Raw genomic sequence first — 16,317 nt, 5'->3', positions numbered from 1 at the left:
TTTCTGACATTCAACCCACATGAACTCTCACTCTCCTCCGCCCCCTCCTCTCTGTTTACTACCCCTCTCTGCCCATTCTTCTCATTTATGTTGCAAAAAATACCAGGTTACAAGGGCTGCAGCATTCCTAAGTGTAGAAAATTAAAATTGTCCACAATGTTTCATGCCTCTCTATACCCATACCTTTTGCAGTATGATTTCACAGCTCTTTTTGTTGAGATAGAAGTGACTGTGTATCAATTCCGAGCTTAGACTTCCAAAAAAATGTTTTGCCTGTCATTTCTCTCAGAATACTAACATGGCAATCTGAAAAAACAGAGGCCAGCCTACCAGAGGATGAGTAGAGAAGAGCCTTGTTGTTCCAGCTAAGAACATTCTAGACCAGCACATAGCCAAACCTCCACCAAGCATATGAGTATAGTCAAGATCACAAAGCCAGCCAGGAGCTACCCCTCAACTCATCCCAGATTCATGAGCAACCCCCGCCCCAGCTAAGACCAGAAGAACTAGCCAGCCAACCCAGAAACTCATGAGCTAATTAATGTTTGCTATTTGACACCCCAGAGCTGAAGTTGAGCAAAATAGAAAATATTCTCTTTTAAATATGTTTTGTTTCCTTTTCATACTTACCAGTGAGAGTTTCTCACTTTCAATGGCACTGGGTTCAATGTTATTTTCTTCTTCTTCTTCTTCTTCTTCTTCTTTCTCTTCTTCTTCTTCTTCTTCTTCTTCTTCTTCTTCCTCTTCCTCTTCCTCTTCTCTTCTCTTTCTTCTTTCTTCTTCTTTCTTCTTCTTTCTCTTTCTCTTTTCTCTTCCTCTTCCTTCTTCTTCTTCTTTTTCTCTTTCTTCTTTCTTCTTCTTTCTCTTCTTTCTTCTCTTTTCTTCTTCTTCTTTCTTTCTCTTCTTTTTTCTTCTTTCTTTTTCTTCTTCTCTTTCTTTTTCTTCTTTTCTCTTCTTCTTTTCTCTCTCTTCTTCTTCTTCTTCCTCTTCCTTTCCTTCTTCTTCTTCTTTTCTTCTTCTTCTTCTTCTTTCTTCTTCTTCTTCTTCTTCTTCTTCTTCTTCTTCTTGGTCTGATCTATCAACATAACATTGGTCAATTTTTTTAAATGTCCATGGACTTCCTATTGTAAATGTAAAATATTTTCTAGCCCCTGTATGATCATAACAGTTTAATCTGCAATCTCCCTTATAATCCAAAGAAAAGGTCCTTTGCCACCACCCACAAGGCTTCTGGTCAGAGTCCACTGCTTGAGGGTTTTGCTGAGAGCAGAGCCTACATATCAAAGAAGGATTTATCATAATCTGTGATAGGTTTATGTGTAAGTGACAGCAATGAGTAAGTCATTGGTTCCTGGGACAGAGCTATAATAAAATCTACATATTGGCTGCAGCCACTTAGGAAATATTCCCCTACTGAGGATATTTGTTTGCCTTCAAACATTTTGAACATAAATTATTTTGAAGTCAGGGTGCCTGTTTCTGAGATATTACCAAAGAACTGCTTTCATCACACCCAAATTCTGTCCCCACAAGACACTCTATAGCTAGGTTTTTAGACAGCAGAACTATAATATAATCATGATGATAAAGTATTTCCCCAAGATTTAACAAACACACATTTCGAGATAAATTGGATTAGGAAATAATATGTAATATCACCATCTGGTGACTCCCCCAAAATGTTACAACTATCTCCATGCCAATAATCAACATTTTATTAATGCCTTAAAGCAAGAAAAGATAATATTTAAAAGGACATATGGGAATTGTTTTGCTGAGTTTGATAATCTCATAAAGAACAGTGTATCGGCGTGTCTTTGGGGGTTCTTTGCTTACAACAGAGAAATGAACCGTAACTAAGTTAAACAAAAAGGAACACACTGGGAAGGATAGGGGATGGCTCTCAAAATCAGCAGAGAAGCTAAAAGGAAAACAAAACATAACAGACTCCAGAAAGATAGCAGAGCGCCAGGTACAAGATGCTAGAAACTATTTAATGTGTCACCTCTTCAAGTTGTTATTGTCATGATGAACCATCTTCAGCAGAGAGCATCTACTTGGCCAACCTTATGTCACTTACTCAATCTTGCCCAAGGGAGGGCTGGGCCATCTCAACTGGCAGGCCCAAGAGGACTGCTCCCAGTAGGGCAAAGAATGTGAGAAGGGAAGGGAGAGGGTTCCACACAGCTACAGGTTTTCCATAACTTGATTCATACAAAAAAGTGCTGGGAAATAAAAAACTAGAAGTCTACACAGAAATCCAAGCTCAGAAGACTGTGGGAAGCTGAACAAAACTGAGAGCAAAGACTCCTTCCCCTCATATTCTATCAGCTCTGTGTACAGACTTACAAATATTGTCAAAAACACTCCATGGACAAGGCCTGAGGTGAAGGTGGAAGACAAAGTGTTTTAAGGGCAATTTGAAAGGAGAAAGGGTATTAGTTTTCAGCTTAATTGATATTAAGAAGATCCTGTTATAATCACTAAAGTAATGTGAAAACGGGAGTAGAGCATGTATGGAAAAGGGAAAATGAATACAGATAATGAAAAGCGAAGAAGGAAGTAAATCTATTATCACTAACAAATGCCATAATAATTATAACTTCCTATGAAACCATGCAGACTAAATAGACCCAGAATGGATGCATGCCTGTGTTAACATCACAGCATTTTCCATGGGAAATGTGATTTTTTTTTTCTTTTTACAGAGAGAGATCACAAGTAGACGGAGAGGCAGGCAGAGAGAGAGAGAGGAGGAAGCAGGCCTCCCGCTGAGCAGAGAGCCCGATGTGGGACTCGATCCCAGGACCCTGAGACCATGATCTGAGCCAAAGGCAGAGGCTTAAGCCACTGAGCCACCCAGGCGCCCCCGGGAAATGTGATTTTAAGGATACCTAGAACAATTCCAATTTCTGTATTTTTTAAGCTGGTTCTTACTAGAACTATCTCTGTCTTCTTTTCTTTGTACCTCAACTGAATCTTTCTTCTTTTAATGAATTTAACTTAATCTTGTACTATTACTGGTGATGGTGTAGAATAAGATGTCATTACCCTTCCTATAAATATCTTCTCATATACTTACCATCCTTAAACCTATCCCCGATCCCACTATGAATCAAGCTGAAAGATTAGACAATCTTCTGCCATCAGTCCTGTGTACTCGGCCTTTAACAAGCTTTTTGGAAAGAAGAGGAGTCAACTTCATTGTGTTCCCAGAAGAGGCAGAAGTCTATTTGTTCTCCATTCAGAGTGGAAATTATTTTTTAAAAGGGAACAATCACATGGAACTAACTTGGGTTTGATCCCCTTCCTTCCTCTCAAATATATACACGTGAACATTCCCTCACACAAAGGTAAGGACAGAGTTTCAACCTGAAGGTATACTAGCATCTCAGCATCTCAGAAGGCTGAGGAAGAGCAGAAAGCCATAAGAAGGAGGATCCAGGACAAGCTTGGTGGGCAGCCCCAGCTATAAGATGAGCTCCCAATCAAATCAGACAATTGCAAGATTACTAATGATCAAGTAATATTGCTATGTGCTGGACCTTGCATCAAATGCTTTACATACATGATCTCATTTAATTCTCTTATTCACCCTTGATTTAGGGTTTTGTTTTTTTTTTTTACCTACAAATGAAGAAACTAGGGCTTAGAGGGTGAAGAAATGTACTGAAGATCACACTGGTGGGAAGTATCAGACCCTGGAATTGAGATCATGTAACCTGTTTCCATGGCCCAAGTTGGAAATTTCTGTCTTCCCAGGGGCAATACTCGATGCTGGAGGTGGAGACGGAGAACCCAGGCTGGTGGGAAGCTGCCTGAGTGTTCTAGGGGAAGGTAGAAGGGCAGGTATAGTAAATCCAGTTAAGTCTCCTGGGCTTTGCCTGGAGCCACAGTGGGAACCTGTAAGCCAAGAAGTGTCAGTCCCTGACTACCTCAGGCATGCCCAGGATGAGGACCAGTGACCTGTTACCTGATGGGTCATTCAGGCAGAGCTCCTGAGCCAATGAGAGACATGCCTGGTGATATATTAGCAGTTGCCAAACCACTAGCGTCATGCTCAGTGTTTGGCCCTGTACCTAGATAGACGACCACTCAAGAGTTTCAGAACTGGAACTAGAACCTATGTACTTACTCCCTACCCTAATCCCTGAATGTGAGATTCAGTACTTCATGTGCCCAGTCACTATGTCCAACCAGGCTCCTGATCCATCCCCTGCTGGACCAGAACCCTAAGAACCTGCCCAGCTTGTTCCTGTCCCCTTCTTTCTCCAGTGAGTGGAACCCTGTTCCTCAGCCTACCAGCAATTTTGTCAGTAACACTGTTCCGTTCCAAATACATTCTCTCTGGATTGAAAATGCTACTATCCACTACTCCTCGGAGAGCTTACTACTGTACCCTCAGTCCCCAAACTGGACCCTTAGGGTCCTGATGCCAGTCACATTAAACCTTTTTAAGATGGCTGCCTCCCTTTCTTATACAGGCTCTCCCAAATGGTCACTCCCCCATTGTATTAGTCAATGTGACCCCAGCCCCACTGAATCATCTTACCCCCATTCCCTGTGAGTTTGTGGGTGGGAACCCCAAATGCTTGGGAACAAAGATTAAACATGTCATCACAACACAGGTTGCAAAGCAGAAGTCCAATTTTATTGACTGGCCCCATGGAGGAAGGGGCAGGCTGTGGTGAGTGCAGACTGACAGGACTTACATGCAATTGCAGTCACCAGGATGGGCAGCTGTGAGCTCTCTGAGTCCACACAAGTATGACTGGGGATCATGGGGCTCACCAGCCCTACTCCTTCTCATATACACTTCCATTTCTTGGCATCCATACAAGACGTTCTATTACCAAGGACCTGCCTCTTAGCTGTGCTCCAGGTTTCCCCTGGATAGCCACTGGATTTTCCCATTTGAACTTTGCATCTATTCTCTGCTCATTGTTTTTGGAGAAGAATATTTATGAAATCCCTTTCTGTGGCTATCCCCTTGGCCTATCTCCAGGCAGCTAGGGCCCTACTTCATTCAAACACTGGGCTGTTGAAGCTGATGGCTTCATTCATTCGGGGCAACATGGAACCATTCCAGACAACCCTCACGAAGAATAACCTCAGCCTGGCTGCTGTTCAACAGGTATCAGAAGCTGGGATGAAGAGGCAGTTTTTCCAGTAGTCTGAAACTACTTCCCGAGAACCAGGATTTAAGTTCAGGAATAAGAACAGGTTTCAGGAGTCTATAACAAAAGTCATTATGATTATATAAAAATTTTTGAGGACACCAGGTTGGGGCAGTCAGTTAAGTGTCTGATTCTTGGATTCAGCTCAGGTTGTGATCTCAGGGTCCTGAGATTGAGCCCAGAGTCAGACTCCCTATTGAGTGCAGAGTCTGCTTGGGATTCTTTCTCCCTCTCTCTCTCTCTTCTGCCCCTCTCACTCATTCTCACTCTCTAAATCAATCAATCAATCAATCAATCAATCAATCTTAAGGAATACTTTTTTTAAATGTGAATTTCACTTAAAATAGGGTCCACAGCTTTGGTCAAATTCTTTCCCTTACCCTCTTCTTATGCCTTATCAGTACTATCCCTGGACTCTATCTGCACCTGTGTTCTTCTACTATCACCCTGGTCCAAGCTCTCAGGACTGTTACAATAGCCTCACAATGGCCTCCTGACCTATGCACGCTCTTGTCTGCTCCCCATCATCAGACTCAACTGCAGCCAGAATGATCTCTTGAAATACAGATCTGATGGGAAAATTAACTTATGCACTAAAAATTTTGGCTTTTGCTTCTTAATTTCCTCACCTTTTCTCTGCCCTCTATGGTTTTTCTGCCTTTGTCAGCCCAATTCCCAGGACTGTTGTGATCTTAAATCAAGATAAATGTATGGAGAGATGATACACATTAGGTGGGAGGGAAGGTGAAGGTAGACAGATAGAACCATGGTCCTGCAGGCTGAAAACTGGGAAAGAGTAATGGCAGAAGAAGGGATGGGCAAGGAAGAGGTGACAGGTTCCAGAGCTGCCCTGCAGTTGGGGATGATATAAGTGGTGGTTTTAAGAAATACCACTGTGTATTATAAATTATATCCTGGATCAGTTTATTGTAGTGAGGTGAATAGTGTCTTTCCAAAATGAATTTCCACTAGGAACCTCAGAATGTGACTTTATTTGGAAATAGTGTCTTTGTAGATCTGATTGGTTCCATTAAAATGAGGTCATACTAGATTGAATTGGGCCCTAAATCCAGCAGTGGTGTCTTTAAAAGGCTATCTGAAGAGACAGACACACATGGAGAAGAAACCCCTATGAAGATGGAGGCAGAGACTGGATGACGCAGCTACAAGCCAAATAACACCAAGGATTGCCAGAAGGACCAAAAACTATGAAGAGGCAAGGAAAGATTATTTCCTAGACCTTTTGGAGAAAGTACAACCATGCTGACACTCTGATTTCAGAAATTGTGAGAGTATAAATTTCGGTTGCCACTCATTTTGTAGTAATTTGTTATAGCAGCTCCAAGGAGCTAATACAGTTAAATTATACCACAGTAAAAATAAAGACTAAATCCTCAATGCCTTTAAAGGCAGGAGGGTTTTTTTTTATCACCTACCCAAAGTCTGATCTCTGCAGGTCACCACAGCCCTTTCACATCTTGCTTACTGTGACCTCGAAGTTCACAGTAGCAGGTAAAGCAAGGACTGGAAGATCACAGGCATGTTTTTAAGACTCCGACCTGGAAAAGACTTACATCATTAATGCCAAACCCAGTCTCATGGTCCCAAGGAAACTGTAAAGAAACGTGGAAAATGGAAAGGAGCAAACAGATACTGGGAGAGCTCTCATACTTTCTGTCAAGGATCCCCTTTAAGAGGCCCAAGTAATGATTAGAACATTCACTGACAGTATTATGCATTTGAATGCAAGACTATGGCAAGCCTGAGCCCAAAAGTGCCCAGAAAGTACTGGTTAGGTCATGATTCTCAGAGCCCATCATTATCTCTTTTTCTCTTAGGAGAGAAAGAAAAGTCCTTACTATGGTCTCTAAGATCAAGCCTCTGTCGTCTGGACCTTGCCAAATCTTTAGTCTTAGTTGTGCTACTCTTTGCCCTTGTTCCACAGATCTCCTGCAGGTTCTTCTAAGGCATCATGCTGCATCCCAACTGGAGGCATGGCACAGGCAATACCCCCTCCTTAATACCTTCCAACCCCTACAATGGCTCTCGTATCTCAGTTCACACATCACCTGCTAAGTGATATTTTACCTTAATGCCTCCCCTTCCCAGTCTAAAATGTATCTATTAGTTATTCTCACATAGTTCCTTATGCTTTCCCTTCTTCTTATTTATCATAGTTTGTCATTATATGTGCCTGTGATTATTTGCTCAATAGCGTGCTCTCTCTCTCTCTCCCTCTCTCTCTCTTCTGCTGCCATTTCTTAAGTATTTGTTAAAAATAAATGGATAGATAGATGGCAAGTTCTGAAAAGAGCTTTGGATCTAAATAAAAGCTAATAATTGCTTTAAAATATTCTAAAGTAGGACGTGATTATTATGATGCTTTCAGCTATAAGTAAAGGAAACATTTCAAATTACCAGGAGACTAAGGAATACTTATTATCTTATATAACAAGACATTACAAGGTAGGGGCATCCTTGGGCTGGTTAGGAGTAGCTCAATGACATCATCACAGACCGAGGTTCTCTCCATCTCTTGTCTCTTTGTCCTCAACGTGTTGCCTTAGTTCTTCTCATGCTCAGAAGATGGCTGGTGTAGTTCTGCGCAACAAGTAGACATGATCTCTTTCAATATGAATCTCTTTTCATTATCAAGGCAATCTTTCTCAGAAGCTCTCCCACCAATTGACTTCCTGTAAATTATTTCTGCCTATAAACCAAACATTGGCAAAGAAAATGGAATTATCATGATTGGCCAAGATTAACCAGGGTTTACTTCTGAAACAGCTATCAGAGAGATAGATGAATAAATGGCTGAACAAAATCCAATCTCTGTGAGCAAGAAAGGCGGATGGCATTTGCAGTTGTCATTATATGTGCGCATGATTACTCAATCAATGTCTCTCTCTTTTGCTGCCATTTCTTAGTAAGTATTTGTTAAAAATGAACGAATGAGAATTGTTTAGGTAACTTACATACTATATACAAGCATACCTGCTACATAATGGCTGGCAACTAATGTGCTGCTGAGTATCATAATCTCTCCACAAGTATATTCCAGATTTTGACCTGAGTATTGGACTTATTATATGAATGCCCAACTTGATGTGTTAATAGGTGTCAGAGAGAAAGGTTATATTGAGCTGTTTGTACTGCTGTGGTATGTACAGGAAATACTTTCCCATGAGTAAGATGCAAGAGGACATCACATATTACCAAGCTGTGTGCACTGGAACACATGAAAACCTTTTCTCGTGAGTGAATCAGAGTAAGCTCTAGAGATAGGACTAAAGAGGAACCATGTGGATTATTTCATACCTATGTGTATAATAGCAAAACTTTAACTTTCAAAACTGTTCCATGTCTTAGTATGAATAAACTCCCAGAGTGGCCATATCTTGGTTTCTCAGTGCTGCTCCGCAACATCAGGAACCAGGGCTCTTTGAATAAATGACTGATTCTAGGATTGGATAGGTAAGTAAGATGAGCCCGGAGAATCCTAGAGTTCCAGAAAGCAAGAAAGTGATCAAAAGACAAAAGCATGGAGGGGATGGAAGAGGACATCCCAATGGCGAACTCTGGACAAATCTGAACAACAAAATGAATAGGGTATTATAGTATTACAACCCCAACTCTAAAATAAACAAAAATAAGTCCATGGGCATATAAACAAATAACTGAATTAAGTATATCCATGAGGAAAAGGGACAAATCTTTGCCCATGGAAGATCTCCCGTTTAATTCAAGTAGATATTGCTACCTCCAGGAGGTGGAGCTCGATCTCCTTGAGGGTGCACTGAACTGAGTGGCAGGTAGCCAAAGAACAGAGCATGAGAAGGGGGAAATTGGAGAAACATGACAAACACTAGCTTACCCACATAACCAAGGTTAATGACACCAGTGATGTTATTGATAGAATGCAGTTCTGATATGTTGTGATGGGAAGGGCACCTCACATTTGTGGTCTTTTCCCCAAAACCCAGCACTCCAGTCTAATCATAAGGGAGACTGTAAACAAGCCCAAATCAAGAGATATTCTACAAAACACCTGCTCAGTATTCCTCAAACAGTCAAGATCATGAAAAACTAGGGAAAACTAGGAATCTGTCGCAGACTGAGGACGCTACAGAGACATGACAGCTAAATCATTTTCTCAGAGGAAAAAAAAACTGGTGAAATCCAACAAAGTCTGGAGTTTAATGACAGTGTGGCAGTGTACATTTCTAGATTTTGACAAATGTTCAATGGACTGTCTATATCATCTCTTCAGCTTTTCTGTAAACCTAAAATTATTCCAAAATAAAAGTTTATTTTTTTTAAAGTGTGGTTTGTAAAATGAAGAGAGAGAGAAAAAGGAAAAGGAAGGAGGGAGGGATAGAGAGACGGAAGCTCTCTAGAGACTGTATTCATCAACATGCTGCTGGCTATTGCCGGACTGGCAGGATTTGTGGAATGTAAAAGGATCCCATTGTCACTCCACTCAAAAATATCTGTGCCACGGGGTGATACATTGCTCACTATTTAGGGTTGATGACAAGAAAATATCTCATTAAAATGCAAATAAAAGCGAGGGTTGAACTTGATTTATCACCTTCCTTGGCCAGTTCTCTGGGATGAAGCACAGGGCAGGTGACTTATGATGTGTGGAGGAAAGGACCGAGTTTATTGGCCCTCCCAAGAGTCAGAGAGAGGAAGAGCTCCACTTGGGAAATCTGTGAGAAGCCCACCTGAGAATGTTGGAGGTGGGGGTCAAAGGATGCCTACAGCAATGAGACAAAGGAGAAGCACCCAAAAGCTGAAGAAGAGCGTGAGTGAAAGCCTCAGCCACCGGCATGTTTCTCCAGGGACTGGCTGGTTCTACAGGTCATCATGGAGAAACTGGGTTAGGGTACTGGGAGAACAGGAGTCTGAGAAATCTCCCAGGTGTACCATGTTCTGTTTACTTTACTCTGGAAAAGTGAGGAAACCCTTGTCCTCACTCTTTCAAACCCTAGAATCTAAATTAGACATAACAATCTCAAAAAGACCGAATTTATGTAAAACACTATTTCTCATTTCTTGCATGCTATATGGGAAGCCTATTAGCCTGCACAGAATCAGAACATCTCAGTTAGGATAATGATCATAGAAGTTGTTTCTAAGTGCTTTTTACATGCTTTTTATTGTATCTTCTCATCAAGCCTATGAGGCAATATTACTACTTTGTTTAACAACAACTAATTGAATATAGATATATATTTATGTATTTATAGATATTTGCAGGGAGTTACCTAAGACACTAAGTTAATAAAGGTGAGAGCCGGGAGTTGAACAATGGTCTATCTGCCTCTTACCCAGTTATCCCTATGGCCTCCTGGTCTACCTATGTGGCCTTGGGCATGACACTTGGGTTCTTGGACCCCAGCTACCTTGTATATTAGGTAAGTGGATTAGACCAGTATTCTTAAATTTCAATATTCATATGACTCAAGTGGGGATCTTATTAAAGTGTAGATTCTGATTCAGTAGGTTGGGGGCAGGCCTGACATTCTGCATCTCTAACAAGCTCCTGGGTGATGTTGATACCACTGGATCTAAAAATTGCATTTTTCAGAAGTAAGGGTGGTTAGATGTGTATGTATAAGTGACACCTGGCAGGCTTGTTTAAAATATTCAGATTCAGAGGAGTGCTGAATGACTCGATCTTCAGATGGATTCCCAGGTGCATTTTTAATAAGAGTCTCTCAGATGATCTGGCATTGACAGTATGTGTTAAGAGATGCAGTGAGTCAAACTCACGAGGACCACCTCCCGGTGGAGTTGCTTCTTCCTAGATCCTTTAGAAGTCTGCAGAGGGTAGACTGGAGAGGCTGAAGAGTGTCTCCAGTGGTCTTTTAGGAGTTATTGCTTAAAAAGTGACCATGGGTCTCCATGTCTAGTGTCACTTAATAATTGGCTTTTATTCTTCAATCAGAATCAGTCTTGGGGTACCTGGGTGGCTCCATTGTTTAAGCATCTGACTCTTGATTTCAGCTCAGGTCTTGATCTTAGGGGCTTTGGGGGTTTTTTTTTTAGGGGGGAGGGGCAGAAGGAAAGAGAGAGAGAGAGAATCTCAAGCAGGCTCCATGCTCAGTGCAGAGCCTGACATGGGGCTTGAATCCAGGATGCTGAGATCATGATCTGAGCTGAAATCAAGCGTCAGATGCTTAACTGACTGAGCCACCCAGGACCATTGTAATCTCAGGGTTTTGTGTTCAAGCTGCATACTGGGCTCCACATTGGGTATGGAGTCTACTAAGAAAGAAAGAAAGAAAGAAAGAAAGAAAGAAAGAAAGAAAGAAAGAAAGAAAGAAAAGAAGGAAGGTAGGAACGAAGGAAGAAAAAGAAAGAAAGAACCAGTCTGGCTCAGGGTCTCACAGAGATGAGGGCAGCATTATCCTCATTAAATCTAAAACGGTGCGCGAGGAGAGGTGGAAGTGGAAGCAGAAGAGGGAGGGGGCACTCAGCGTCCTTCCCTGCGGTGGGAGGCTGGTGGCCGGGATCTGTGAGAAGTGTGTTGTTGTGAAACAAGATTCAGCGCGTGTCAGCTCCTGCCCGGTAACCAGACATGGAGCTGGTTCAAGAGCCTGCAATTTTTAAAAATTAATTTTTTTTTTCTCTCCTGCTCAGAAGCTCTTCTTGAGAAGGCTGGTTATCTCCCCTCTCCAGTCTGAGTGTAATTTCTTGGTTCAGGGGGTCTTCCTGAGCATTTGGAGACATGCTCAGAAAGCTCTCGAACCTGGTGTAAAGGGAGGGACCTAAGAGAGTAGACCCTTTCCTCTACTTAATTGCAGGACACTTCGTTTCACTTTCCCTTCCCCCAACATCGATCCTTAGGGACTGGGACAATAGCAAATGCTATCATTTATTGATTTCCGCAATGTTCCAGCAGCTGTAGAACGTGTGCAGAAAGTGCTGGTAGGGAGCAGAATCAGCAAGGAACCAACTAGACTAATGAAGATCAATCGTTTGCTTCAGAATTAACAACAACGATGTTCTGGGCGGACTGTTTCTCCCTCACTCCCAAATTCATCTGTTGCAGCCCCGACCCCCATGGAGGTCTGGAGATAGGGCCTTTGTGGAGGAAACTAAGGTTAAGGAAGGTCATAAGGGTGGGCCCTCATCTAACAGGATTAGTGTCTGTACAAGAAGACACACAGAGCTCTCGTTCTCCGGCTTTCTGCGCAAGCACAAGGAGGTCAATGAACTCACTGAGAAGAAAGCCATTTGCAGCACCCAAGGGGAGAGTTGTGTTTTGTTTTGTTTAAGAGGGAGAGAGGGGGAGGGGAAGGGCAGAGGGAGAGAAAGAGAATCTTAAGCAGACTCCATGTGCAGCTCGGAGCCCCATGCAGGGCTTGATCTTGCCATCCTGAGAATATGACCTGAACTGAAATCAACAGTCGGATGCTTAACTGACTGAGGCTCCCAGACGCCCTTCAAGGGGAGAGTGTTACCAGAAACTGACCATGCTGGCACGCTGATATTGGATTTCCAGCCTCCAGAACTGTGAGAAAACAAATTTTTATTCATTTCGCCACCCAGCCTATGGTATTTTGTTAGGATAGCCCCACCAGAATAATCCAAGTACTCACATTTGTGAAATTCTTGGGACTTTACAAAACACTTTCACCTAAATTATCATATTCCTCTCTCACAGCCCATAAAAGGATTGTTATTCTTCTAGCAGACATGAAGAAACTGAGGCCCAGGAGAAATCAAATGACTTGCCCAGGATCACAATATAGAGGTTCCAGCACTGGGACCAGAACCCAGGCTCTCCTCCGCTGTGCCGTCTTCTGAGTTCTTCCCACGTGCAACGGTTTGAAGAGTTGAAAGAAATGGAAGACAAAAGAACATGAGAACTGCTCAAGTGCCAAACCTCGCTTGGTCTGTGAGTGGTCATCAGTTTTTGAAACAGTAACATTAATTGTGTTGTTGATTCATTCCACAAAATCTACTGTGGCTTTCCCTATGCCAGGCACTGTATGAGAACTCAGAGATATTTAAAAAAACAAACAAACAAACAAAAAACAACTATAGCCATTGCCTTGAGGTTAGAACCTACACCAACCAAATGCTTACATCCAAGGCAGGATGTGGTCATGTGAACTAAGCAACCCACACTTAGAGCTGCAGGAGTGCTGAGTGAGGACCCATCGAGCCTGGCCAGACTGAGGGAGGAAATTGTGAAGGATGGAAATTATTTTAGTGGCAGAGAAGTGTGGTGGGTGAAGTCCAAAAGTGGGCCCAGACATCCCTTGCATCCTGCATGCACCTTTGCCATGCGATTTTTCCACTCTTCTTATTATGGACTAAACTATGTCCCTCCAAAATTCATATGCTGAAGCCCCCAATGGACTGTGCTTAGAGCTAGGGCTTTCAAGGAGGTAACAGAGGTTAAACAAGGGGTTCTAATCCAATAGAACTGGTGTCTTTATAAGAAGAGGAAGGAGGGCATCTCAGTGGGTTAAGCCTCTGCCTTCAGCTCAGGTCATGATCTCAGGGTCCTGGGATCGAGTCCCGTATTGGGCTCTCTGCTCAGCAGGAAGCCTGCTTCCCCTCTCTCTCTCTGCCTGCCTCTCTGCCTACTTGTGATCTCTCTCTGTCAAGTAAATAAATAAAATCTTAAAAAAAAAAAAAGAAGAAAGAAGAAGAGGAAGGGACCCAAAAGATCCAACTCTCCTTCTGCCTCTCTCTCTCTCTCTCTCTAAGAACATGCATGCACACAGCAAGAAGGCAACTATCTATAAGACAAGAAAAGAAGTCTCACCAGAAACCAATCTTGATGGTATCTTGGTCCGGGATTTCTAGCCCCCAGAACTTGAAGAGAATATATCTGTTATGTCAGCCCCTGAGTCCGTGGTATCTTGTTATAGCAACCTGAGGTGCCTTGAAAATCTCTCATCAGGAGGGAATCTACTTCTTGAACCTAAGATAGCTCTGTGATCTGCTGTGAATGCAGCCGAAGTGACTTTGTGCTAAACCCAAGGCTAGTCCTTACGAGGTACTGCAACTCCTGTTTTCACCGTCTTGGAGTCTTGAGCTATCATATAAAGGAGTCTGAGGGCTGCTGGAAAATCTGTGTAGAGGGAATGTCCTCAGTCTGAAATACAAGGGGGAAAAGACCCATGAAAATGAAAACTCTGGAGGAGATCCGTGGCAGTGGGTTCCCACCGTCCTTGCAGACCATCCATACATGCGAGTGAGGCCACCTTGAATCCTGCAGCTGCACGACTGAGGTCAGACAGCACTGGTGAGTCAGAGATGAACTGTTCAGCTGAACCCTGCCCCACCAACCCACAGAATTGTGAACAAACAAAATGGCTACTTTAAGCGATTAATATCGGGAGAATATATAGTGCAAGAGGAGGTAATCGATACAGTAGGAATGAAAGAAAGGTATACAGAGCAGAGAAGACAGTTTGAATGATGGTACAGTGATAGAAAACTACAATATGGATTCAGGTAAATAATTCTGATTGGTAAAGACTTTACGACCATCTTAGAGAAAACGAGAAAATACAGCTAGCCAGGTAAGTTGGAGTTAAATTGTGGGGAGCTTTCATTGTATTAATTTTTTTATTGAGCACTTAGCTTACTCAGCTAAACCCCTTCATGGATTAACTACTTCTCATATAAATCCAGGTTAAGATTACATTATTACATTCCTCCATTTTACAGATAAGAAAACTAAGGCTCAGAGGTTAAGTTACTTGAAAAAAAAAATCACAAAGTGGTGAGAAGTGAATTTGAACACAGGTAGTTTAATTCTGGAAGCTGTGACCATGACCTCTACAGAAGATTGCCTAAGCCAAGGAATTTTGACCTTAGTGATAAACATGGAATCATTTTAAGTCAGGGCATTATGATTAAAGCTGGCAACGGTGGGTAGAATCTGAAAGCTGAGGGAATGGCTAGGTGCTATTGGAGAGAGGTCCAGGCATCAAGTGATAAAGCGACTGAATTAGTGTAAAAAAAAAAAAAAAAAAAAAAAAAAAAAAAAATGCGAGGGAATGGGAGGGATTTGGGTGAAAAACTATTAAACTATTAATCTACCCCGGGGAATGACTGAGTATGGATGAATAAAGGAGAGAGAAGTCAAAACACATTCCCATCTTTCTGGCCTCAGTGACCAAGAAGGCAGTCATTCCTCTGAAACACTTAGGGAGTGCATGGAAAGACCTGCTTAGAGGAGATAGAGAATAAGTCGGGTTTAGACTCACTAAGTGGAGGTGACAACAGGACACTAGGTGGAGGTGTCCGCCAGGCATTTGGAGAGATGCATGTAGGATCTGGGGACAGAGGCCAAGGTCATCTGTAGATATGGGTGTGGAATGCACTCAGACCTAAGCAAAGTTACACACATCAAGGATATGCCTGTTAGGGGATCCCTCATTGCAAGCAAAAGAAACAAAACCTGGTTAAAAGTGGAAAAGACTAAAAAAAAAATGAAGGGTCGACTGTTGACCTCTACCCACAAGGGGCAGGAACAACAACGGTTCTGGGGGGCCCCAGTGGGAAGAACTCAGGAACCCTTGCATCAGGCTGAGATGAGTCAGCTCCGGCTACTTTCCCCACTCCTCAGAATTCAAAGTCCTGGGAGGGGATCCTCTTGGCTTGGACATATACCCACCACTGGGCTAAAGGAAGAAAGGACACTTCATCTTCCATTCCCAACTATGTAGTGCAGAAAGCAGAAGTGATTTTCCAAAGGAAACCAGATTCAGCTACCAAAAGATGGGGGTGGGAGGGTGGGGGGGGGTGGGAATAGACGTTGTGTGGCCACAACCAGTCAATGGTTACTCCTCTGAGCGAGTGTGCAGAGGAAAGGGAGCTGCCGGCAGCTTGCATGGCAACAGGCAAGGTGGAGGAGGATTTGATGAGGGAAAGATAAAGGCTGGCTAAGAAACTGGAAGAGAGAGAATAGGCTGAGTTTCGAAAATGGGCAAAACACCACAGTTAAAGGCTGCCAGGAGATCAAGGGTGATAAAGAACGGCAAAACACTGCTGGGGCTGCCATCATTGGAAGTCATGGGTAGCCTTGGGGAGACAAGGCGGGGAAGGATGAAGGGGCTGAGACAGGCAGAAGAAGACCCAGTGACGCAGGAGAGAGGCAGATCAG

General features: G+C 42.7%; 1 long non-coding RNA gene across 1 annotated transcript; it reads right to left on the bottom strand.

Annotated features, from left to right (window-relative positions):
- Positions 1–7,603: 7,603 nt before the first annotated feature.
- LOC125095413 (uncharacterized) lies at positions 7,604–13,682 on the bottom strand. The gene is made up of 2 exons (XR_007125874.1): positions 12,788–13,682; positions 7,604–7,887 (listed from the first exon to the last, which is right to left on the bottom strand). It is a non-coding gene; the product is annotated as an uncharacterized LOC125095413 (long non-coding RNA).
- Positions 13,683–16,317: the final 2,635 nt, after the last annotated feature.

Source organism: Lutra lutra, chromosome 3 (genome assembly GCF_902655055.1).
Source record: "Lutra lutra chromosome 3, mLutLut1.2, whole genome shotgun sequence".
In the NCBI taxonomy this organism is placed as follows: Eukaryota; Metazoa; Chordata; class Mammalia; order Carnivora; family Mustelidae; genus Lutra; species Lutra lutra.
Note: the sequence above shows the minus strand (reverse complement) of the source record. Positions and strands in the feature narration are given on the sequence as shown.